This window comes from Azolla caroliniana, unplaced genomic scaffold, assembly GCF_043228905.1.
Source record: "Azolla caroliniana isolate FFs.n. ecotype wild unplaced genomic scaffold, voAzoCaro1.0.p SCAF_10, whole genome shotgun sequence".
Lineage (NCBI taxonomy): Eukaryota > Viridiplantae > Streptophyta > Polypodiopsida > Salviniales > Salviniaceae > Azolla > Azolla caroliniana.
Window position 1 is genome coordinate 8574492 of NW_028230445.1, and position 26952 is coordinate 8601443.

A 26952-nucleotide genomic window follows, 5' to 3' on the forward strand; every position below is an offset into this window, starting at 1 on the left:
GGTTATTTGCGAAAAATACATCTCAATGGACATTTGTCTAGGAGGATTCCCTTGAGTTCCTTCCGCTTGAGCGGATGACATCGGGTCGTTATTTTGAGCCATTGAATGGTTATTTCTGGCAAAGAAATTGGATAAGGTCAAACAAATAGACATAACATCATGTGGTGATGTAAACCTATCATGGGCAAACATTAATCGATATCATGTTCTCACGTCAATACCCCTCTAGACGTATGAGATGAGGTTCAAGATAAGGTTACTATGGTAACACAAAGGTGTTTTAAAAACCATGGGGGTGACAAATAAATGTCTTTCCCTGATCTCTATATTGATTTTTTCGTGGCGGCTCCCCAAGACTCAACCATGTATGTTCGCGTCATGAATAGTTTATACACAAAAAAAATGTTAACAATAAACTATGTTTTGGTGCCCACATATGTGGTTTCGGCTCTTTAAGTCCTATTACGAGGACCCCGAAGTGCACTTAGACCTTAAGTCTAAACATGTGTTATAGTCATATGATCAACGATGTTGTATGGTCTTAGTCATATTTGAACTTGAGACCTCGAGAACAAATACATTAAACACTTGAGTAAACCAAGTAGGTTGCTCTTCTAGAATGGTTAATGTTTCATGCGTATAAGAGATATGTGAGGCATTTGCCCATATATGTTTTCTTAAAAGAAACATATATGTCAAGAGTCCTTATTTCACCCTCATTTACTACAACTATGTTGGTACGTTACCTAACCTCAAGTCTCGTAATTACGATGGCATACGCCAAAGTGCAACCTAATGATCAAGCCAAATGAGCCCTCTTTTCGTAGTAGGCCCACGTGGCCCATCACATGGTCATGTCATTACGAATGCCTCTCGTAAGAATGATCTCATGGTGGCATTGTATCCATGTAATGAGGGAGGGATGTTGGATATGTGTGTCATAGGAGCGACCTCACATGAAGTGGGTCAAGCCCTACGTACTCAACATCATTATGGCTATAGGCGTTTCTTTATGTAACGAAATATCGAAGTCACCAACGGGGATTTCAACAATAAAAAATTGTTGAAAAAAGGGATGGTGACAACGCTATTCTCACAAACATGTGAGGACGGCCACCAAGATCCTTTCCCCGAAAAGGAAAACATTCCATTTAAAATCACGTAATAACTTATATACACATATGTATATTATCACATATATACGATCAACTGCGTACACACGTGACCACATATGCCTATATTAAACAAATCGTTATATTTAATAGCCAAAAATGACGTAATCGAGATACGTAATCGAGGCATATACCTCTACGCACACGAGACATCCAAAAATAAGGGTTAATCGTAATACGCAATTGAGGTATTGACCTCTTACGCATACGAAACCAAACACGTATCATTTACGACGAATCGAGGTATTGACCTCATACACAAACGTAACATATGTTTGTGAACGTAGTACGCAATTGAGGTATTAACCTCGTGCGCATACGACACTCATTACATATTCAATATACGTCAAATGAGGTATTGACCTCATACACATATGTAAACGTTTTATATAACCAATTAATTACCACTACAACATCATTGAATCTATATAAAAAAATACATATTAACCATACACATGATTAAATTGGGAGAAGAAAGAATAGAAAAAACAAGAAAGATTACCGAAGTTCCTTTGTTGATCCTTGTCTGCATGAAGGCCGACCGCACGTAGATCGATCGCCATCAATCAAGAACACAAAACACAACAAAAGAAACATTAGAAAATGAGCTCGGATACCAACTGTTAGAGACATAGACTAAAGTAAGCATTAGATAAGGATAGAAAATAGATAAATAGATAGAAAGGAGAGAGAGAAAGAAGGGTGCCGATTCACCCGACCACCCCAGAGCGAAGGGATCGAGACGGACTCGAGCCTCGATCGGCGTCCCATATCACAGTCATGGCGTCGAGTCGTACCTGGTGCTGGCGTGCTCACTACAAGAGTTGACCCACCACAAGACAGAGTCTCGACGTAGTCAACAAGATCCTCAAATGAGGGTAGCTAGGCCTCCTATTTATAGCGATACCCAAGGCCCCTAGGCAAGTTCACACTTGGCCTAATGGGTTGTCTCAATCTCGAGGATTAAAAGTAATCCGCTCCTTCTTTACACTCTCATTTAACCGTCACACTTATCCATGTGTATCGAATACTACGGTAAATTCTTACCACGGGATATTATATGGTCATGCCCGTAACAGGGTACCTTCATCCACTTGCTGTTGGCTCTTTTCCGGATGTCTCTGCCAACTCTTCTCTTTGCTCGAGATTCTGCTCATCAATCGGCATCTCCAGGTTGGACAACTCCAACTCATATTCCTCAATTGATTTTAGCAGATTTGCCGACTCCGACTGATAGTCTATCGGTCTTTCCGAGTTGACTGACTCAGATTCGGCTTTGTCGGCCAACTGTCTCCTTATAGTTGCCGGTGACGACACACTTGGACTTAAGTGGATGGTAGTCGAGGTTGACTGGGGATTCGGTTCCGACTTCTGTTGCTTCCAGTCTTCAATTGTCTTGTCTCTAGAAAGACTACATCCCGACTTCTCACTACCTTCTTGTCGACTAAGTCCCACAACCTATAGCCGAACTCATCTTCCGAGTATCCCATGAATATGCATGCTTTCGACTTGCTGTCGAGCTTTGACCTCTGATCCTTTGGTACATGCATATACGCCAAACATCCGAACACCCTCTGGTATGGTAAGAGACATCCTTCCCTGTCCACACCCTCTGTGGGACATCACCCTTTAGAGGTACTGAGGGAGACCTGTTCATCAGATAAACAGATGTGTACATCGCCTCAACCGAATAGGATTTCGACAGTTTTGCATGAGAGTGCATGCTCCTTACTCTCTCCATGATCGTTCGATTCATCCTCTTTGCAAGCCCGTTCAACTCTGGGGTCTTTGGCACTGTGTATTTGATCCGAATACCTTGGCACTTGTAGTATTCCTCGAACTGCCCTTTGTATTCACCACCGTTGTTTGTTCGGACAACTTTGAGTTTCTGACCCGACTCTCTTTCAGCTCTTGCCTGTAACTCCTTGAAAACCGAAGGTACTTGATCCTTCGACTTTAGTATGAAGGCCCATGTCTTCCGACTATGGTCGTCAATGAAAGTTACAAAGTACTATCCTCCTCGATGCGATGGAGCAACCACATAGCACACATCTGTGTGCACTAGTTCCAATGCAGCTTCTCTTCTCCTCGGTGGTCTCGAGTGGAATGCCGCCCTATTCTGCTTTCCGGCTAAGCAGTCGACACACTTCTCCAGGTGTACTTCCTTGAGTTCTGGTAGAAGTTTCTGGTCGGCTAACAGGTGCATTCCCTTGTCACTCATGTGGCCTAGCCTCTTATGCCATATCTCCCCTGCCGAGTCGGCTGCCACGTTTACTTCCGATTTGTACAGTCGGGCATGCATCATGTACAATGTGCCTTCTTTCTGTGCTCGGGCCACTATAAGATTTCCTCGGCAGAACTTCCACTTGCCATTCCCAAAGCTACCACTGTAGCCTTCGTCGTCAAGCCTTCCAGTCGATATAAGATTCAATATGATATCGGGGACTTGTCGAACATCCTTCAATGTTAGTCGACACCCTATCAATGTCGTTAAGCATACACTTCCGACTTTGGTTATCTTGCACTCTCCACTATCACCCATCTTTACATAGCCATGATCCCCAACTATGTAAGTTGAGAAATACTCTCTCGACAGAGTAATATGGAAGGATGGGCCAGAGTCGATCACCCACGTGCAATCTTCACTCGCAAGATTTGCACTCGTCTGTTCACAAATAAACATGAGTTCTTCATTGCTCGTAGCAATGGCTGAAGTGTTCTTGTCATCCGGAATCTTCCGGGGTTTGACATTGTTTCCGACAGACTTATCTTTTCTCATGTGTCGGCAGTCCTTTTGGAAGTGTCTAGGTTTTCCGCAATAAAAGCACACAGGTTTACCTCTAGACTTTGATCTGGCGTGGGATTTGTTTGTTCGCTGCGGACTTCTTCTTCACCGGTCCCTTCCTCTGTCCATATGTTGAGTCTGATTCGACTCCGTTTGGGAAAGGACTGCTTTGTCTTTCCTCCTTGCCTCCTCATTTAGGATGCTTGTCTTGACCATCTGTAAAGACAAGTTCTCTTCTTGATAGGAGGTGCTGAGAGTAACCACCAGGTTCTCCCAAGTTTTCGGTAGTGTGCACATCAGCAAGATGGCCTGCATTGCGTCATCCAGGGGAAACTTGGTCGCTGCACGTTGATTCACATACCCCATGAATGTGCTGATGTGTTCAATGATGCTCTCACCGTCTCTGTATTTCAGCCCTACGATTTTTCTCATTAGCGAGCTTCTGTTTAGCACGTTCTTCCTCTCGTACAGACCCGACAACTTCTGCCACATCTCGTGGGCATTCGTGTCGGATTGTGGTCACCGCCTTCCTATTCAGAAGCTTCCAGTCCAACTCCAATACCCCCCTGGGTATTTCTGCTCTGTCGATTGGCTCGTACAGGTCTTTAACTATGAGAAGGTCTTCCATCTTTATCTTCCAATCAACATAGTTCTGAGAGTTTAGAACTATCATACCTGGGAAACCGCTAACACCTCCTTCCATGCTTGCACCTCAAGCTCTGATACTAGTTTGTTGAGAAAACGTTGCGGAATATAAATCACAATGAACGAACTACGCGCTCAGATACGAATCATAGAAATAGGCCAAGAAAGACAAGATAAACAGATGTACACAGAGATTTACGTGGAAAACCTAAAACGGGGAAAACCACGGGTGAATAGAACTTCACTATACAAATAGTGGATATACAATACAGAGATAATTACAACACTCTCTCACGAGTGCATCAGCCGCACAAGGCTCTTCGTGTTTGTTGTTACACACACATCTATGGCGCGACTCACACTTCTCTCTCTCACGCTCTCTTGCGTTTTACAACTTCTATTCACTACTACATAGTTAAACTTTGCCCTAGTTGCATCTATACTTACACAACTTTTCTGGCTATTTACATACGTAGCCCTCATAGGGCGCACACTTAGACTATTTTCAAGTATAGTCTACCGAGTTGGCTATATACACAATTCCGGTTTAGGCATCCGCCAAGTCCCTCATCAACTCGGCTCCTCTCTCTCCCCATCCGGAGAGACCTGTTTCCTAACATCATCATTATTATGACCATAATAATAAAAGTCAAATTCTTAAACAGTCGACTCACAATTTTCGACTCTTCAAATAACAAATTTCTGAATAGTCGGTTTTCCATTAGTCTTCAACTGTTTACTTTCCAAATAGTCAAATCTTCCTCCGACAGAACATCATTGTTCAATACACGCTCATTTTGATCTCTAGTTGATCGCTCAACTTTAATCCACAATTATTCGAGAATATAGTTTTAGAACCATATAGACAGCATTTGCTGGGAAGTTACGGAGATAGCTCAGTTGGGAGAGAGTCAGAGTGAAGATTTGAAGGTCACGTGTTTGATCCACGTTCATCGCAAAAGGTAACAAACATTTTCGAGAGACATATTTAAATACATTCTTTGACAAGAATTCTACGAACAAAATGAACATACAAAAAATCATAGTAATATCACCATCTATTGTTCTTTTCGTAGACAATATGGTCATGTTTCATGCTAATTCAATTTGAGCACAATGTTTAAGGGGAAATCTATACCACTAGATATTAAATCTTAATACAATAAATCAACTATACAACCACAACTAAACGTAATTCTAATATCTACTTGATAGCGAAACATTAATGCACAGTCATTAGAGATTTTTACTTATTAACTAAAAATAGGTGGAAATACATACACTCGCAAGTTGTAGAGATATATAATTTGCGAAAACGTAAGATTAAATATCTGAACATCATTGTTCAATACACGTTAATGTTGATTTCTAGTAGATCGCTAAACTGTAGTCCACAGTTATTCATGAATATTGTTTCTGAACCATATAGTCAGTATTTGATGGGAAGTTGCGGGAATAGCTCAGTTGGGAGAGCGTTACATTCAAGATGTGAAGGTCACGTGTTCGATCCACGTTCACCGCAAAAAATAACAAACATTTTTGAGAGACATATTTGAATATGTTATTTGACAAGAATTCTACAAATGAAATGAACATATAAACCTCATGTTAATATTGGCATGTGTTGATTTTTTTGTTCACAATATCGTCATATTTCATGCAAATTCCATCTTGAGCGCAAAGTTCAAGGGGGAAATATTCAACGTTAATTCAATTAATCAACTAGACAACCACAACTAAACGTAATCGTAATGTCTACTTGATAATGAAACATTAATGCACAGTCATTAGAGATTTTTACTTATTAACAAAAAATAGGTGGAAATACATACACTCGCAAGTTGTAGAGATATATAATTTGCGAAAACGTGAGATTAAATATCTGAACATCATTGTTCAATACACGTTAATGTTGATTTCTAGTAGATCGCTAAACTGTAGTCCACAGTTATTCATGAATATTGTTTCTGAACCATCTAGTCAGTATTTGATGGGAAGTTGTGGGGATAACTCAGTTGGGAGAGCGTTACATTCAAGATGTGAAGGTCACGTGTTCGATCCACGTTCACCGCAAAAAATAACAAACATTTTTGAGAGACATATTTGAATATATTATTTGACAAGAATTCTACAAATGAAATGAACATATAAACCTCATGTTAATATTGGCATGTGTTGATTTTTTTGTTCACAATATGGTCATATTTCATGCTAATTCCATCTTGAGCGCAAAGTTCAAGGGGGAAATATTCAACGTTAATTCAATTAATCAACTAGACAACCACAACTAAACGTAATCGTAATGTCTACTTGATAATGAAACATTAATGCACAGTCCTTAGAGATTTTTACTTATTAACTAAAAATAGGTGGAAATACATACACTCGCAAGTTGTAGAGATATATAATTTTCGAAAACGTGAGATTAAATATCTGAACATCATTGTTCAATACACGTTAATGTTGATTTCTAGTAGATCGCTAAACTGTAGTCCACAGTTATTCATGAATATTGTTTCTGAACCATCTAGTCAGTATTTGATGGGAAGTTGCGGGGATAGCTCAGTTGGGAGAGTGTTACATTCAAGATGTGAAGGTCACGTGTTCGATCCACGTTCAACGCAAAAAATAACAAAAATTTTAGAGAGACATATTTGAATATATTATTTGACAAGAATTCTACAAATGAAATGAACATATAAACCTCATGTTAATATTGACATGTGTTGATTTTTTTGTTCACAATATGGTCATATTTCATGCTAATTCCATCTTGAGCGCAAAGTTCAAGGGGGAAATATTCAACGTTAATTCAATTAATCAACTAGACAACCACAACTAAACGTAATCGTAATGTCTACTTGATAATGAAACATTAATGCACAGTCATTAGAGATTTTTACTTATTAACTAAAAATAGGTGGAAATACATACACTCGCAAGTTGTAGAGATATATAATTTGCGAAAACGTGAGATTAAATATCTGAACATCATTGTTCAATACACGTTAATGTTGATTTCTAGTAGATCGCTAAACTGTAGTCCACAGTTATTCATGAATATTGTTTTTGAACCATATAGTCAGTATTTGATGGGAAGCTGCGGGGATAGCTCAGTTGGGAGAACGTTACATTCAAGACGTGAAGGTCACATGTTCGATCCACGTTCACCGCAAAAAATAACAAACATTTTTGCGAGACATATTTGAATATATTATTTGACAAGAATTCTACCAATGAAATGAACATATAAACCTCATGTTAATATTGACATGTGTTGATTTTTTTGTTCACAATATGGTCATATTTCATGCTAATTCCATCTTTAGAGCAAAGTTCAAGGGGGAAATTTTCAACGTTAATTCAATTAATCAACTAGACAACCACAACTAAACGTAATCGTAATGTCTACTTGATAATGAAACATTAATGCACAGTCATTAGATATTTTTACTTATTAACTGAAAATAGGTGGAAATATATACAATCGCAAGTAGCAAGGATATATAACTTGGGAGAACGTGAGATTAAATATCTGAACATCATTGTCCAATACACGTTAATGTTGATCTCTAGTTGATCGCTCAACTTTAGTCCACAGTTGTTCGAGAATATTGTTTCTAAACCATATAGACAACATTTGATGGGAAGTCGCGGGGATAGCTCAGTTCGGAGAGCATTAGACTGAAGATCTAAAGGTCACGTGTTCGATCCACGTTCACCGCAAAAAATAATAAACATTTTCGAGAGACATTTCTAAAAAGATTATTTGACAAGAATTCTGCGAATGAAATGAACATATAAACCTCATGTTAATGTTGACATGTGTTGATTTATTCGTTCACAATATGGTCATATTTCACGCTAATTCCATCTTGAGCGCAAAGTTCAAGGGGGAAATATTAAACTTTAATTTAATTAATCAACTAGACAACCACAACTAAAACTAATCCTAATGTCTGCTTGATAATGAAACATTAATGCACAGTCATTCACGAATTTTGTTTATTAACTCGAAATAGGTGGAAATATATACACTCGCAAGTTGTAGGGATATATAATTTGAGAGAACGTGAAATTAAATATTTGAACATCATTGTTCAATACATGTTAATGTTGATCTCTAGTTGATCATTCAACTTTAGTCCACAGTTATTCGAGAATGTTGTTTCTGAATCATATAGACAACATTTGATGGGAAGTCGCGGGGATAGCTCAGTTGGGAGAGCGTTAGACTGAAGATTTGAAGGTGACGTGTTCGATCCACGTTCACCGAAAAGAATAATAAACATTTTCGAAAGACATATTTGAATAGATTATTTGACAAGAATTCTACGATGGAAATTAACATATAAACCTCATGTTAATGCTGACATATGTTGATTTATTCGTTCACAATATCGTCATATTTCAAGCTAATTCTATCTTGAGCGCAAAGTTCAAGGGGGAAATATTAAACGTTAATTCAATTAATCAACTACACAACCACAACTAAACGTAATCCTAATGTCTACTTGATAATGAAACATTAATGCACAGTCATTCAAGAATTTTGTTTATTAACTCAAAATAGGTGGAAATATATACACTCACAAATTGTAGGGATATATAATTGGAGAGAACGTGAAATGAAATATTTGAAAATCATTGTTCAATACACGTTAATGTTGATCTCTAGTTGATCGCTCAAGTTTGGTCCACAGTTATTCGAGAATATTGTTTCTGAACCATATAGAAAGCATTTGATGGGAAGTTGCGGGGATAGCTCAATTGGGAGAGCGTTAGATTGAAGTTCTGAAGGTCACGTGTTCGATCCACGTTCACCGCAAAAAATAATAAAATTTTTCGAGAGACATATTTAAATAGATTATTTGATAAGAATTCTACGAATGAAATGAGCATATAAGCCTCATGTTAATGTGGACATGTGTTGATTTTTTCGTTCACAATATCGTAATATTTCATGCTAATTCTATCTTGAGCGCAAAGTCCAAGGGGGAAATATTAAACGTTAATTCAATTAATCAACTAGACAACCTTAACTAAACGTAATCCTAACGTCTGCTTGATAATGAAACATTAATGCACAGTCATTCAAGAATTTTGTTTATTAACTCAAAATAGGTGGAAATATATACAATCGAAAGTAATAGGGATATATAATTTGGGAGAACGTGAGACTAAATATCTGAACATCATTGTTCAATACACGTTAATGTTGATCTCTAATTGATCGCTCAACTTTAGTCCATAGTTATTCGAGAATATTGTTTCTGAACCATATATAGTCAGTATTTGATGGGGAATCGCGGGCATAGCTCAGTTGGGAGAGAGTTAGACTGAAGATGTGAAGGTCACGTGTTCGATTGACGTTCACCGCAGAAAATAATAAACATTTTCGAGACACATGTTTGAATATATTATTTGACAACAATTCTAGGAATGAAATGAACATATAAACCTCATGTTAATGTTGACATGTGTTGATTTTTTCGTTCACAATATCGTCATATTTCATGCTAATTCCATCTTGAGCGCAAAGTTCAAAGGGGAAATACTAAACGTTAATTCAATTAATCAACTAGACAACCTTAACTAAACGTAATCCTAATGTCTGCTTGATAATGAAACATTAATGCACAGTCATTCAAGAATTTTGTTTATTAACTAAAAATATGAGGAAATATATACAATCACAAGTTGTAGGGATATATAATTTGGGAGAACGTGCGACTGAATATCTGATCATCATTGTTCAGTACACGTTAATGTTGATCTCTAATTGATCGCTGAACTTTAGTCCACAGTTATTCGAGAATATTGTTTCTGAACCATATAGTCAGTATTTGATGGGAAGTCGCGGGATAGCTCAGTTGGGAGAGCGTTAGACTGAAGATCTGAAGGTCACGTGTTCGATTGACGTTCACCGCAGAAAATAACAAACATTTTCGAGACACATATTTGAATATATTATTTGACACGAATTCTACGAATGAAATGAACATACATACCTCATGTTAATGTTGACATGTGACGATATTTTCGTTCACAATATCGTCATATTTCATGCTAATTCCATCTTGAGCGCAAAGTTCAAGGGGGAAATATTAAACGTTAATTCAATTAATCAACTGGACAACCAGAACTAAAAGTAATCCTAATGTCTACTTGATAATGAAATATTAATGTAGAGTCATTCAATAATTTTATTTATTAACTTAAAATAGGTGGAAATATATACACTCACAAGTTATAGGGATATATAATTCGAGAGAACGTGAAATTAAATATTTTAAAATCATTGTTCAATACACGTTAATGTTGATCTCTAGTTGATCGCTCAACTTTAGTCCACAGTTATTCGAGAATATTGTTTCTGAATCATATACACAACATTTGCTGGGAAGTCACAGGGATAGCTCAGTTGGGAGAGCGTTAGACTGAAGATCTGAAGGTTACGTGTTCGATTGACGTTCACCGTAGAAAATAATAAACATTTTCGAGACACATATTTGAATATATTATTTGACAACAATTCTATGAATGAAATGAACATATAAACCTCATGTTAATGTTGACATGTGTTGATTTTTTCTTTCACAATATCGTCATATTTCATGCTAATTCCATCTTCAGCGCATAGTTCGAGGGGAAATATTAAACGTTAATTCAATTAAACAACTAGACAACCTTAACTAAACGTAATCCTAATGTCTACTTGATAATGAAACATTAATGCACAGACATTCAAGAATTTTGTTTATTAATTGAAAAAAGGTGGGAATATATCGATCCACGTTCACCGCAAAAAATAATAAACATTTTCGAGAGACATATTTGAATCGATTATTTGATGAGAATTCTACGAATGAAATGAACATATAAACCTCATGTTAATGTTGACATGTGTTGATTTTTTCGTGCAAAATATCGTCATATTTCATGCTAATTCCATGTAGAGCGCAAAGTTCAAGGGGGAAATATTAAACGTTAATTCAATTAATCAACTAGACAACCAGAACTAAAAGTAATCCTAATATGTACTTGATAATGAAACATTAATGCACAGTCATTCAAGAATTTTGTTTATTAACTCAAAATAGGGGGAAATATATACAATCGCAAGTTGTAGGGATATATAATTTGGGAGAACGTGAGACTAAATATCTGAACATCACTGTTCAATACACGTTAAAGTTGATCTCTAGTTGATCGCTCAACTTTAGTCCACAGTTATTCGAGAATATTGTTTCTGAACCATATAGTGAGCATTTGATGGGTAGTCGCGGGGATAGCTCAGTTGGGAGAGCGTTAGACTGAAGATCTGAAGGTCACGTGTTCGATCCACGTTCACCGCAAAAAATAATAAACATTTTCGAGAGACATATTTGAATAGATTATTTAACAAGAATTCTACGAATGAAATGAACAATTAAACCTCATGTTAATGTTGACATGTGTTGATTTTTTCGTGCACAATATCGTCATATTTCATGCTAATTCCATCTTGAGCGCAAAGTTCAAGGGGGAAATATTAAACGTTAATTCAATTAATTAACTAGACAACCAGAACTAAAAGTAATCCTAATATGTACTTTATAATGAAACATTAATGCACAGTCATTCAAGAATTTTGTTTATTAACTCAAACTAGGGGGAAATATATACAATCGCAAGTTGTAGGGATATATAATTTGGGAGAACGTGAGACTAAATCTCTGAACATCACTGTTCAATACACGTTAAAGTTGATCTCTAGTTGATCGCTCAACTTTAGTCCACAGTTATTCGAGAATATTGTTTCTGAACCATATAGTCAGCATTTGATGGGTAGTCGCGGATATAGCTCAGTTGGGAGAGCGTTAGACTGAAGATCTGAAGGTCACGTGTTCGATCCACGTTCACCGCAAAAAATAATAAACATTTTCGAGAGACATATTTGAATAGATTATTTGACAAGAATTCTACGAATGAAATGAACATATAAACCTCATGTTAATGTTCACATGTGTTGATTTTTTCGTGCACAATATCGTCATATTTCATGCTAATTCCATCTTGAGCGCTAAGTTCAAGGGGGAAATATTAAACGTTAATTCAATTAATCAACTAGACAACCTTAACTAAACGTAATCCTAATGTCTGCTTGATAATGAAACATTAATGCACAGTCATTCAAGAATTTTGTTTATTAACTCAGAATATGTGGAAATATATACAATCACAAGTTGTAGGGATATATAATTTGGGAGAACGTGAGACTAAATATCTGAACATCATTGTTCAATACACGTTAATGTTGATCTCTAATTGATCGCTGAACTTTAGTCCACAGTTATTCGAGAATATTGGTTTTGAACCATATAGTCAGTATTTGATGGGAAGTCGCGGGGATAGCTCAGTTGGGAGAGCGTTAGACTGAAGATCTGAAGGTCACGTGTTCGATTGACGTTCACCGCAGAAAATAATAAACATTTTCGAGACACATATTTGAATATATTATTTGACAACAATTCTATGAATGAAATGAACATATAAACCTCATGTTAATGTTGACATGAGTTGATTTTTTCGTTCACAATATCGTCATATTTCATGCTAATTCCATCTTCAGCGCAAAGTTCGAGGGGGAAATATTAAACATTAATTAAATTAAACAACTAGACAACCTTAACTAAACGTAATCCTAATGTCTACTTGATAATGAAACATTAATGCACAGTCATTCAAGAATTTTGTTTATTAACTCAAAATAGGTGGAAATATATACAATCGCAAGTTGTAGGAACATATAATTTGGGAGAACGTGAGACTAAATATATAAACATCATTGTTCAATACACGTTAATGTTGATCTCTAATTGATCGCTCAACTTTAGTCCACAGTTATTCGAGAATATTGTTTCTAAAGCATATAGTCAGTATTTGATGGGAAGTGGCGGGGATAGCTCAATTGGGAGAGCGTTAGACTGAAGATCTTAAGGTCACGTGTTCGATTGACGTTCACCGCAGAAAATAACAAACATTTTCGAGACACATATTTGAATATATTATTTGACAACAATTCTATGAATGAAATGAACATATAAACCTCATGTTAATGTTGACATGTGTTGATTTATTCTTTCACAATATCGTCATATTTCATGGTAATTCCATCTTGAGCGCAAAGTTCAAGGGGGAAATATTAAACGTTAATTCAATTAATCAACTAGACAACCTTAACTAAAAGTAATCCTAATGTCTACTTGATAATGAAACATTAATACACAGTCATTGAGGAATTTTGTTTATTAACTCAAAACAGGTGGAAATATATACACTCGAAGGTTGTAGGGATATATAATTCGAGAGAAGAGACATATTTGAATAGATTATTTGACAAGAATTCTACGAATGAAATGAACATATAAGCCTGATGTTAATGTTGACATCTGTTGATTTTTTCATTCATAATATCGTCATATTTCATGTTAATTCTATCTTGAGCGGCAAGTTCAAGGGGGAAATATTAAACGTTAATTCAATTAATCAACTACACAACCTTACCTACACGTAATCCTAATGTCTACTTGATAATGAAACATTAATGCACATTCATTCAAGAATTTTGTTATTAACTGAAAAAAGGTGGGAATATATACAATCGCAAGTTGTAAGGATATATAATTTGGGAGAACGTGAGACTAAATCTCTAAACATCATTGTTCAATACACGTTAATGTTGATGTCTAGTTGATCGCTCAACTTTAGTCCACAGTTATTCGAGAATATTGTTTCTGAACCATATAGTCAGCATTTGATGGGTAGTCGCGGGGATAGCTCAGTTGGGAGAACGTTAGACGGAAGATCTGAAGGTCACGTGTTCGATCCACGTTCACCGCAAAAAATAATAAACATTTTCGAGAGACATATTTGAATCGATTATTTGATGAGAATTCTACGAATGAAATGAACATATAAACCTCATGTTAATGTTGACATGTGTTGATTTTTTCGTTCACAATATCGTCATATTTCATGGTAATTCCATCTTGAGCGCAAAGTTCAAGGGGGAAATATTAAACGTTAATTCAATTAATCAACTAGACAACCAGAACTAAAAGTAATCCTAATATGTACTTGATAATGAAACATTAATGCACAGTCATTCAAGAATTTTGTTTATTAACTCAAAATAGGGGGAAATATATAGAATCGCAAGTTGTAGGGATATATAATTTGGGAGAACGTGAGACTAAATATCTGAACATCATTGTTCAATACACGTTAATGTTGATGTCTAGTTGATCGCTCAACTTTAGTCCACAGTTATTCGAGAATATTGTTTCTGAACCATATAGTCAGCATTTGATGGGTAGTCGCGGGGATAGCTCTGTTGGGAGAGCGTTAGACTGAAGATCTTAAGGTCACGTGTTCGATCCACGTTCACCGCAAAAAATAATAAACATTTTCGAGAGACATATTTGAATCGATTATTTGATGAGAATTCTACGAATGAAATGAACATATAAACCTCATGTTAATGTTGACATGTGTTGATTTTTTCGTTCACAATATCGTCATATTTCATGCTAATTCCATCTTGAGCGCAAAGTTCAAGGGGGAAATATTAAACGTTAATTCAATTAATCAACTAGACAACCTTAACTAAAAGTAATCCTAATATGTACTTGATAATGAAACATTAATGCACAGTCATTCAAGAATTTTGTTTATTAACTCAAAATAGGGGGAAATATATACAATTGCAAGTTGTAGGGATATATAATTTGGGAGAACGTGAGACTAAATCTCTGAACATCACTGTTCAATACACGTTATTGTTGATGTCTAGTTGATCGCTCAACTTTAGTCCACAGTTATTCGAGAATATTGTTTCTGAACCATATAGTGAGCATTTGATGGATAGTCGCGGGGATAGCTCAGTTGGGAGAGCGTTAGACTGAAGATCTGAAGGTCACGTGTTCGATCCACGTTCACCGCAAAAAATAAAAAACATTTTCGAGAGACATATTTGAATAGATTATTTGACAAGAATTCTACGAATGAAATGAACATATAAACCTCATGTTAATGTTGACATGTGTTGATTTTTTCGTGCAAAATATCGTCATATTTCATGCTAATTCCATCTTGAGCGCTAAGTTCAAGGGGGAAATATTAAACGTTAATTCAATTAATCAACTAGACAACCTTAACTAAACGTAATCCTAATGTCTGCTTGATAATGAGACATTAATGCACAGTCATTCAAGAATTTTGTTTATTAACTAAGAATATGTGGAAATATATACAATCACAAGTTGTAGGGATATATAATTTGGGAGAACGTGAGACTAAATATCTGAACATCATTGTTCAATACACGTTAATGTTGATCTCTAATTGATCGCTGAACTTTAGTCCACAGTTATTCGAGAATATGGTTTTTGAACCATATAGTCAGTATTTGATGGGAAGTCGCGGGGATAGCTCAGTTGGGAGAGCGTTAGACTTAAGATCTGAAGGTCACGTGTTCGATTGACGTTCACCGCAAAAAATAACAAACATTTTCGAGAGACATATCTGAAAAGATTATTTGACTCGAAGTCTACGAATGAAATGAACATATAAACCTCATGTTAATGTTTATATGTGGTGATTTTTTCGCTCACAATATCATCATATTTCATGGTAATTCTATCTTGAGCGCAAAGTTCAAGGGGGAAATATTAAACGTTAATTCAATTAATCAACTGGACAACCAGAACTAAAAGTAATCCTAATGTCTACTTGATAATGAAATATTAATTTAGAGTCATTCAATAGTTTTATTTATTAACTTAAAATAGGTGGAAATATATACAATCACAAGTTATAGGGATATATAATTCGAGAGAACGTGAAATTAAATATTTTAAAATGATTGTTCAATACACGTTAATGTTGATCTCTAGTTGATCGCTCAACTTTAGTCCACAGTTAGTCGAGAATATTGTTTCTGAATCATATAGACAACATTTGATGGGAAGTCGCGGGGATAGCTCAGTTGGGAGAGCGTTAGACTGAAGATCTGAAGGTCACGTGTTCGATCCACGTTCACCGCAAAAAATAATAAACATTTTCGAGAGACATATTTGAATAGATTATTTGACAAGAATTCTACGAATGAAATGAACATATAAACCTCATGTTAATGTTCACATGTGTTGATTTTTTCGTGCACAATATCGTCATATTTCATGCTAATTCCATCTTGAGCGCTAAGTTCAAGGGGGAAATATTAAACGTTAATTCAATTAATCAACTAGACAACCTTAACTAAACGTAATCCTAATGTCTGCTTGATAATGAAACATTAATGCACAGTCATTCAAGAATTTTGTTTATTAACTAAGAATATGTGGAAATATATACAATCACAAGTTGTAGGGATATATAATTTGGGAGAACGTGAGACTAAATATCTGAACATCATTGTTCAATACACGTTAATGTTGATCTCTAATTGATCGCTGAACTTTAGTCCACAGTTATTCGAGAATATGGTTTTTGAACCATATAGTCAGTATTTGATGGGAAGTCGCGGGGATAGCTCAGTTGGGAGAGCGTTAGACTTAAGATCTGAAGGTCACGTGTTCGATTGACGTTCACCGCAAAAAATAACAAACATTTTCGAGAGACATATCTGAAAAGATTATTTGACTCGAAGTCTACGAATGAAATGAACATATAAACCTCATGTTAATGTTTATATGTGGTGATTTTTTCGCTCACAATATCATCATATTTCATGGTAATTCTATCTTGAGCGCAATGTTCAAGGGGGAAATATTAAACGTTAATTCAATTAATCAACTGGACAACCAGAACTAAAAGTAATCCTAATGTCTACTTGATAATGAAATATTAATTTAGAGTCATTCAATAGTTTTATTTATTAACTTAAAATAGGTGGAAATATATACAATCACAAGTTATAGGGATATATAATTCGAGAGAACGTGAAATTAAATATTTTAAAATGATTGTTCAATACACGTTAATGTTGATCTCTAGTTGATCGCTCAACTTTAGTCCACAGTTAGTCGAGAATATTGTTTCTGAATCATATAGACAACATTTGATGGGAAGTCGCGGGGATAGCTCAGTTGGGAGAGCGTTAGACTGAAGATCTAAAGGTCACGTGTTCGATTGACGTTCACCGCAGAAAATGATAAACATTTTCGAGACACATAGTTGAATATATTATTTGACAACAATTCTATGAATGAAATGAACATATAAACCTCATGTTAATGTTGACATGTGTTGATTTTTTCGTTCACAATATCGTCATATTTCATGCTAATTCCCTCTTCAGCGCAAAGTTCGAGGGGGAAATATTAAACGTTAATTAAATTAAACAACTAGACAACCTTAACTAAACGTAATCCTAATGTCTACTTGATAATGAAACATTAATGCATAGTCATTCAAGAATTTTGTTTATTAACTCAAAATAGGTGGAAATATATACAATCGCAAGTTGTAGGAACATATAATTTGGGAGAACGTGAGACTAAATATCTAAACATCATTGTTCAATACACGTTAATGTTGATCTCTAATTGATCGCTCAACTTTAGTCCACAGTTATTCGAGAATATTGTTTCTAAAGCATATAGTCAGTATTTGATGGGAAGTGGCGGGGATAGCTCAGTTGGGAGAGCGTTAGACTGAAGATCTTAAGGTCACGTGTTCGATTGACGTTCACCGCAGAAAATAACAAACATTTTCGAGACACATATTTGAATATATTATTTGACAACAATTCTATGAATGAAATGAACATATAAACCTCATGTTAATGTTGACATGTGTTGATTTATTCTTTCACAATATCGTCATATTTCATGGTAATTCCATCTTGAGCGCAAAGTTCAACGGGGAAATATTAAACGTTAATTCAATTAATCAACTAGACAAGCTTAACTAAAAGTAATCCTAATGTCTACTTGATAATGAAACATTAATACACAGTCATTGAGGAATTTTGTTTATTAACTCAAAACAGGTGGAAATATATACACTCGCAAGTTGTAGGGATATATAATTCGAGAGAAGAGACATATTTGAATAGATTATTTGACAAGAATTCTACGAATGAAATGAACATATAAGCCTGATGTTAATGTTGACATGTGTTGATTTTTTCATTCATAATATCGTCATATTTCATGTTAATTCTATCTTGAGCGCAAAGTTCAGGGGGGAAATATTAAACGTTAATTCAATTAATCAACTACACAACCTTACCTAAACGTAATCCTAATGTCTACTTGATAATGAAACATTAATGCACATTCATTCAAGAATTTTGTTTATTAACTCAAAGTAGGTGGAAATATATACAATCGCAAGTTGTAGGGATATATAATTTGGGAGAACGTGAGACTAAATATCTGAACATCATTGTTCAATACACGTTAATGTTGATCTCTAAATGATCGCTCAACTTTAGTCCACAGTTATTCGAGAATATTGTTTCTGAAGCATATAGTCAGTATTTGATGGGAAGTGGCGGGGATAGCTCAGTTGGGAGAGCGTTAGACTGAAGATATGAAGGTCACGTGTTCGATCCACGTTTACCGCAAAAAGTTTTTCGAGACACATATTTGAATATATTATTTGACACGAATTCTACGAATGAAATGAACATACAAACCTCATGTTAATGTTGACATGTGTTGATTTTTTCGTGCACAATATCGTCATATTTCATGCTAATTCCATCTTGAGCGCAAAGTTCAAGGGGGAAATATTAAACGTTAATTCAATTAATCAACTAGACAACCAGAACTAAAAGTAATCCTAATATGTACTTGATAATGAAACATTAATGCACAGTCATTCAAGAATTTTGTTTATTAACTCAAAATAGGGGGAAATATATACAATCGCAAGTTGTAGGGATATATAATTTGGGAGAACGTGAGACTAAATCTCTGAACATCATTGTTCAATACACGTTAAAGTTGATCTCTAGTTGATCGATCAACTTTAGTCCACAGTTATTCGAGAATATTGTTTCTGATCCATATAGTGAGCATTTGATGGGTAGTCGCGGGGATAGCTCAGTTGGGAGAACGTTAGACTGAAGATCTGAAGGTCACGTGTTCGATCCACGTTCACCGCAAAAAATAATAAACATTTTCGAGAGACATATTTGAATAGATTATTTGACAAGAATTCTACGAATGAAATGAACATATAAACCTCATGTTAATGTTGACATGTGTTGATTTTTTCGTGCACAATATCGTCATATTTCATGCTAATTCCATCTTGAGCGCAAAGTTCAAGGGGGAAATATTAAACGTTAATTCAATTAATCAACTAGACAACCACAACTAAACGTAATCGTAATGTCTACTTGATAATGAAACATTAATGCACAGTCCTTAGAGATTTTTACTTATTAACTAAAAATAGGTGGAAATACATACACTCGCAAGTTGTAGAGATATATAACTTGGGAGAACGTGAGACTAAATATCTGAACATCATTGTTCAATACACGTTAATGTTGATCTCTAATTGATCACTGAACTTTAGTCCACAGTTATTCGAGAATATTGTTTCTGAACCATATAGTCAGGATTTGATGGGAAGTCGCGGGGATAGCTCAGTTGGGAGAGCGTTAGACTGAAGATCTGAAGGTCACGTGTTCGATCCATGTTCACCGCAAAAAATAACAAACATTTTCGAGAGACATATTTGAATATATTATTTGACAAGAATTCTACGAATGAAATGAACATATAAACCTCATGTTAATGTTGACATGTGTTGGTTTTTTCGTTCAGAATATGGTCATAGTTCATGCTAATTCCATCTTGAGCACAAAGTTCAAGGGGGAAATATTAAACGTTAATTAAATTAATCAACTACACATCCACAACTACACGTAATCCCAATGTCTACTTGATAATGAAACATTAATGCACAGTTAGTCAAGAATTTTGTTTATTTACTCAAAATAGGTGGAAATATATACAATCGCAAGTTGCAAGGATATATAAGTTGCGATAACATGAGATTAAATATCTGAACATCGTTGTTCAATACACGTTAATGTTGATGTCTAGATGATCGCTGAACTGTAGTCCACAGTTATTCGAGAATATTGTTTCTGAACCATATAGACAGCATGTGCTAGGAAGTTACGGGTATAGCTCAGTTGGGTGAGAGTCAGACTGAATATGTGAAGGTCACGTGTTCGATCCACGTTCACCGCAAAATGTAACAAACATATTCGAGAGACATATTTGATTAACTTATTTGACAAGAATTGTACGAATGAAATGAACATATAAACCTTATGTTAATGTTGACATGTTTTGTTCTCTTCGTTGAGATTATGGTCATGTTTCATGCTAATTCCATGTTCGAGAATATTGTTATAGAACCATCTAGACAATATCGAATGGGAAGTTGCGGGGATAGCTCAGTTGGAGAGCGTCCGACTAAAGATCTGAAGGTTACGTGTTCGATCCATGTTCACCGCAAAAAGTAATAAACATTTTCGTGAGATATATTTGAAGACATTATTTGACAAGAATTCTACAAATGAAATGGACGTATGAACCTCATGTTAATGTTGACATGTGTTGTTCTTTGCGTTGATAATATGGTCATATTTCATGCTAATTCCATCTTGTGTGCAATGTTTAAGGGGGAATCAATGCGACTACATATTAAACTTTATTCAATTAATCAACTACACAACTACAAGTAAACATAATCTTAATCTCTACCCTACAATGAAACATTAATGGACAATCCTTCGAGATATTTGTTTATTAACTCAAAATAGTTGGAAATATATACACACGCAAGTTGCAGGGATATATAAGTCGGGAGAACGTGAGATTGAATATGTGAACATTATTATTCAATACACGTTCATGTTGATCTCTAGTTGATAGCTCAACTTTAATCCACACTTATTCGAGAATATAGTTTTTAAACCATATAGACAGTATTTGATGGGAAGTTGCGGGGATTGCTCAATTGGGAGAACATTAGACTGAAGATCTGTAGGTCACGTGTTTGATCCATGTTCACCGCAAAAGGTAACAAACATTTTCGAGAGATATATTTGAATACATTATATGACAAGAATTCTACGAATGAAGGGTGAAAGCCAACTACGGTGTACCAACTTTTGGCCAAAATTTTAGTACTATTGGTTCACCTTTTGGCCAAAATTTTAGTACTATTTTGATGAAGAGAAAAACACTATAATTTAAAATAAATCCCGAAAGAAGTGACTAAAAATTTTATGATCACTTATTAAAAAAATAAAAGTCACATTTAATGGGCTCAAAATTTAAAATAACAATAAACCCACACATCCTTCCAGTGTTACATCTCTTTCCTAGTGTCCCATGTGTAATAAATTCCACTTGAGGTGGAAGGTGCATATGTTGAGGTAAACATATAAAATATCTTTAATTTTTGAAGGTGAGTGAGTGAGTGAGTATCTCTATCTCTCTCTCTCTCCTACCTCACGTAAGTGGATGTTCAAGTTACTCTCACTCACTCTCTCTCTCTCTCTCAAATCTGTCTCTCCCTCTCTCAGATCTATCTCTCTATCTCTCCCTCTCTAAGATCGATCTCTCTCTCTCTCTCTCTCTCTCTCTCTCTCTCAAATCTGTCTCTCCCTCTCTCAGATCTGTCTCTCCCTCTCTATGATCTGTGTTTGTGTCTCTGTCTGTCTGTCTCTCTCTCAGATCTCCATCTCTCTCAAATTTCTCTTTGTTTCTCTTGCATTCACAGGTGTTCAAGTTGTGGTGACACTTTAGATCGTCTGTGCCTCCAGGCAACAACCACGTTCTGTGTTCGCTTTGACCCTTTTGCAACCTCAAGACGCTCTCTGCTTACTATGTCCCCACCATCTCTAATCGTTGTTGCTTGTTGTGTCTCATCATCCAGAGCAAACAAGAGATCTCTGCTCTTTGTTCTTGTTGTGATTCGTCTACGGTGTATCAGGGATTCTTTGCTCACCCTGTCACCTTTGCTCGTTATGTTCATACAACCTCTGTTTGATGTCCTTGCTGTGACCCTTCTACAACAAACATGCAACAACCTCTTCAAACAACAAAAAATCTAGTTCTCCTCCTACTGTGGGTTTTGTTGCATGATCTACAACAAGTTGTGGGCAAAAAACTTGTGACTCTACCACATATTTATTGAGAAGTTTCAACTATTCGAGAAGAGGTATATTCTTGTTGATTTTGTTTCTAAATGTTCTTGTTATGTCTGGTTTTTCAAATGTGCTCATTTGAGAGTCTTGTATAGAAATATGCTTGAGTCTTGTACATGCTCATTACGGTAAGGGGGTGTTGTGATTATACGATGCTATTTATATATTATCTTCCTCAACATGTTCTTGTTGAGCATGTTTGTTGTTGTTCCTGCTCTTCATTTGTCTTGTTTTTCAAATGCATTCATTTGAGAGTCTTGTACAAAAATATGGTTCAGTCTTGTACATGTTCACATATGGTAAGGGGGCATTATGATGATATGATGTTTTATTTGTTATCTTCCTCAACATGTTCTTGTTGAGTATGTTTGTCATCTTATTTTTCAAATGTCTTCATTTGAGAGTCTTGTAACATGTATATGGCTGAGTCTTGTACATGCTCACATATGTAATGGGGTGCTATGATGATATGGTCCTATATCTATGTTATGTTCCTCAACATGTTCTTGTTGAGTATGTTTGGTGATGTTCTTGCTCTTGTTCTATCTATTGTTCGTGTTCTTGTTCTTGTTGTTATTGTTCTTGTTTTCTCCAGTGTTAATCGAAGAGCTGAGATATGAATCTTGCACTTGTTGAGGCTTGGACAAGGGTGCCTCATTTAGTACTGTTGTGATGACATGTCCAAGAAGTGCTTTGTTCTTGATCTGGATGACTATATCATGTTCTTGTTGATGTTGCTGAAATTGTTGTTCCTTTTCTTTCCGGATTCATTTGCAAGTCGAGATTTAGTAATTCTGTGATGACAAGTATATGATTTGTTATTTTTGGACCCGACTATTATGTCATGTTCTTGTTGTTGGTAGTGGTGTTTTTGTTTTTGAGTAGTGTTCATTTGAGGGTTGAGATATCCTTGAATCTTATACATGTATATGCTTGAATTTGCTTTGCTTCTTCTTCTTCTTGTTGGAAACGGGAATGCTTAACTTAGTATTGCTATGTTGAATAGTTGTTTTCTTGTTGTTATTCTTCTTGCTCTTGTTGATTTAGTATTGTTGTCTAGACATATTTATAATGTGGTAATCTACTGCGTGATCTAGGAATGGTATTTTGCTATGTATATTGATGTGTGAAGTACTAGTTTATAGCTATGTAAGGGAGTTAATACTATGTTGTGGAAGCTTTTTTAAAAGGAGAGTGAGAACTAGAAAAATGGCAAATAAGACTCCCACGAAGAAGGCACTAGTCAAAGACGAAGTGATGACACCCACAAAGGAAAGAACGTGGACCCCTCATCAAAGAAAGTAAATAGACAAAGACCAAAGAAAGGGTGAAGCGCATGTGGTTTTGCATGTGAAGTTCAAATAACATTGAAATTGACCAAGAAGAATTTACTCAACACCAATCATCACATTATAGAGAGTCCTCCAATACAAACATTGGCTTGAAGTTTGAGGATGCCTCAAAGGATATCTCTCCTTCTACCTTCTAAGGTTTATATTTTTCTCCTTTAGCTATTATGTTGTAGTTTGTGTCTCCAAATGCAAGTGTAGATTCAATGGCTTTGGATTCAAGCTCGAGGAGGCTATGGATGTTGTGATTACATCGTGTTTGCACACATATCATATGCTATGTGCTAAGTACCACTTTGAGAAAATAATACATGTATGCATTGTAAAATTACTGTTGGAGCTGAATAGTACTTAGCGATGAGTTTCAAAGTTCACTCCACTGGTATGTGATACTGCTATTATGTTTTTCTATACTTTCTAATTCCATTTTATAGTTTCTTTAGTATAGGTTTAGGTCGTAATTCATGCTAGAAAATAGAAAATTCATGGTTTAGTATTGGTTTCGCTCCATATACTATATGTTGCATCAATATTTATGTCATTTAGTTCTTGTGCATTCATCATAACTAATTTTACATGTTTGTTTATAGATGTTATAGTACTAAACATGCTACATTGACTGAATCCCATTCTATATTTAGCTGGGCTAATACTAGCATAGTACACACTTCACGACACCTTTAGGTGTACAATTGGTGGAGTACTAAAATCCATCTTATACTTAGGTGGGCTAGTACTAACATAGTACGCACTTCATTCAGTAAGTAGTTGTACAATTGGATTAGTACTAGGATCTATTCTATATTTAGGTGGGCTAGTACTAGCATTCAGGAGACCTTTAGGTGTATAGTTGGTGTAGTACTAGAATCCATCCTATATTTAGGTGAGCTAGTACGAATATAGTACAAACTTCAATATGCAATTAACTGTATATCGATCCACGTTCACCGCAAAAAATAATAAACATTTTCGAGAGACATATTTGAATCGATTATTTGATGAGAATTCTACGAATGAAATGAACATATAAACCTCATGTTAATGTTGACATGTGTTGATTTTTTCGTGCAAAATATCGTCATATTTCATGCTAATTCCATCTTGAGCGCAAAATTCAAGGGGGAAATATTAAACGTTAATTCAATTAATCAACTAGACAACCAGAACTAAAAGTAATCCTAATATGTACTTGATAATGAAACATTAATGCACAGTCATTCAAGAATTTTGTTTATTAACTCAAAATAGGGGGAAATATATACAATCGCAAGTTGTAGGGATATATAATTTGGGAGAACGTGAGACTAAATATCTGAACATCACTGTTCAATACACGTTAAAGTTGATCTCTAGTTGATCGCTCAACTTTAGTCCACAGTTATTCGAGAATATTGTTTCTGAACCATATAGTGAGCATTTGATGGGTAGTCGCGGGGATAGCTCAGTTGGGAGAGCGTTAGACTGAAGATCTGAAGGTCACGTGTTCGATCCACGTTCACCGCAAAAAATAATAAACATTTTCGAGAGACATATTTGAATAGATTATTTAACAAGAATTCTACGAATGAAATGAACATATAAACCTCATGTTAATGTTGACATGTGTTGATTTTTTCGTGCACAATATCGTCATATTTCATGCTAATTCCATCTTGAGCGTAAAGTTCAAGGGGGAAATATTAAACGTTAATTCAATTAATTAACTAGACAACCAGAACTAAAAGTAATCCTAATATGTACTTTATAATGAAACATTAATGCACAGTCATTCAAGAATTTTGTTTATTAACTCAAACTAGGGGGAAATATATACAATCGCAAGTTGTAGGGATATATAATTTGGGAGAACGTGAGACTAAATCTCTGAACATCACTGTTCAATACACGTTAAAGTTGATCTCTAGTTGATCGCTCAACTTTAGTCCACAGTTATTTGAGAATATTGTTTCTGAACCATATAGTCAGCATTTGATGGGTAGTCGCGGATATAGCTCAGTTGGGAGAGCGTTAGACTGAAGATCTGAAGGTCACGTGTTCGATCCACGTTCACCGCAAAAAATAATAAACATTTTCGAGAGACATATTTGAATAGATTATTTGACAAGAATTCTACGAATGAAATGAACATATAAACCTCATGTTAATGTTCACATGTGTTGATTTTTTCGTGCACAATATCGTCATATTTCATGCTAATTCCATCTTGAGCGCTAAGTTCAAGGGGGAAATATTAAACGTTAATTCAATTAATCAACTAGACAACCTTAACTAAACGTAATCCTAATGTCTGCTTGATAATGAAACATTAATGCACAGTCATTCAAGAATTTTGTTTATTAACTCAGAATATGTGGAAATATATACAATCACAAGTTGTAGGGATATATAATTTGGGAGAACGTGAGACTAAATATCTGAACATCATTGTTCAATACACGTTAATGTTGATCTCTAATTGATCGCTGAACTTTAGTCCACAGTTATTCGAGAATATTGGTTTTGAACCATATAGTCAGTATTTGATGGGAAGTCGCGGGGATAGCTCAGTTGGGAGAGCGTTAGACTGAAGATCTGAAGGTCACGTGTTCGATTGACGTTCACCGCAGAAAATAATAAACATTTTCGAGACACATATTTGAATATATTATTTGACAACAATTCTATGAATGAAATGAACATATAAACCTCATGTTAATGTTGACATGAGTTCATTTTTTCGTTCACAATATCGTCATATTTCATGCTAATTCCATCTTCAGCGCAAAGTTC

The 26952-nt window shown here is 35.4% G+C and overlaps 15 non-coding genes across 15 annotated transcripts; all 15 read left to right on the forward strand.

Moving 5' to 3' along the window:
• Nucleotides 1–6051: 6051 nt before the first annotated feature.
• Nucleotides 6052–6124, forward strand: TRNAL-CAA (transfer RNA leucine (anticodon CAA)). The gene has a single exon. It is a non-coding gene; the product is annotated as a tRNA-Leu (tRNA).
• A 1029-nt stretch (nt 6125–7153) lies between these two features.
• TRNAL-CAA (transfer RNA leucine (anticodon CAA)) lies at nt 7154–7226 on the forward strand. Its single transcript has one exon. It is a non-coding gene; the product is annotated as a tRNA-Leu (tRNA).
• Nucleotides 7227–8255: 1029 nt separating this feature from the next.
• Nucleotides 8256–8328, forward strand: TRNAF-GAA (transfer RNA phenylalanine (anticodon GAA)). The gene has a single exon. It is a non-coding gene; the product is annotated as a tRNA-Phe (tRNA).
• A 1029-nt stretch (nt 8329–9357) lies between these two features.
• Nucleotides 9358–9430, forward strand: TRNAF-GAA (transfer RNA phenylalanine (anticodon GAA)). Its single transcript has one exon. It is a non-coding gene; the product is annotated as a tRNA-Phe (tRNA).
• A 2457-nt stretch (nt 9431–11887) lies between these two features.
• TRNAF-GAA (transfer RNA phenylalanine (anticodon GAA)) lies at nt 11888–11960 on the forward strand. The gene has a single exon. It is a non-coding gene; the product is annotated as a tRNA-Phe (tRNA).
• Nucleotides 11961–12989: 1029 nt separating this feature from the next.
• TRNAF-GAA (transfer RNA phenylalanine (anticodon GAA)) lies at nt 12990–13062 on the forward strand. Its single transcript has one exon. It is a non-coding gene; the product is annotated as a tRNA-Phe (tRNA).
• A 2454-nt stretch (nt 13063–15516) lies between these two features.
• Nucleotides 15517–15589, forward strand: TRNAF-GAA (transfer RNA phenylalanine (anticodon GAA)). Its single transcript has one exon. It is a non-coding gene; the product is annotated as a tRNA-Phe (tRNA).
• A 478-nt stretch (nt 15590–16067) lies between these two features.
• TRNAL-UAA (transfer RNA leucine (anticodon UAA)) lies at nt 16068–16140 on the forward strand. Its single transcript has one exon. It is a non-coding gene; the product is annotated as a tRNA-Leu (tRNA).
• Nucleotides 16141–16618: 478 nt separating this feature from the next.
• Nucleotides 16619–16691, forward strand: TRNAF-GAA (transfer RNA phenylalanine (anticodon GAA)). The gene has a single exon. It is a non-coding gene; the product is annotated as a tRNA-Phe (tRNA).
• Nucleotides 16692–17169: 478 nt separating this feature from the next.
• TRNAL-UAA (transfer RNA leucine (anticodon UAA)) lies at nt 17170–17242 on the forward strand. The gene has a single exon. It is a non-coding gene; the product is annotated as a tRNA-Leu (tRNA).
• A 478-nt stretch (nt 17243–17720) lies between these two features.
• TRNAF-GAA (transfer RNA phenylalanine (anticodon GAA)) lies at nt 17721–17793 on the forward strand. The gene has a single exon. It is a non-coding gene; the product is annotated as a tRNA-Phe (tRNA).
• A 1896-nt stretch (nt 17794–19689) lies between these two features.
• TRNAF-GAA (transfer RNA phenylalanine (anticodon GAA)) lies at nt 19690–19762 on the forward strand. The gene has a single exon. It is a non-coding gene; the product is annotated as a tRNA-Phe (tRNA).
• Nucleotides 19763–20240: 478 nt separating this feature from the next.
• Nucleotides 20241–20313, forward strand: TRNAF-GAA (transfer RNA phenylalanine (anticodon GAA)). The gene has a single exon. It is a non-coding gene; the product is annotated as a tRNA-Phe (tRNA).
• Nucleotides 20314–25613: 5300 nt separating this feature from the next.
• TRNAF-GAA (transfer RNA phenylalanine (anticodon GAA)) lies at nt 25614–25686 on the forward strand. The gene has a single exon. It is a non-coding gene; the product is annotated as a tRNA-Phe (tRNA).
• Nucleotides 25687–26715: 1029 nt separating this feature from the next.
• TRNAF-GAA (transfer RNA phenylalanine (anticodon GAA)) lies at nt 26716–26788 on the forward strand. The gene has a single exon. It is a non-coding gene; the product is annotated as a tRNA-Phe (tRNA).
• Nucleotides 26789–26952: the final 164 nt, after the last annotated feature.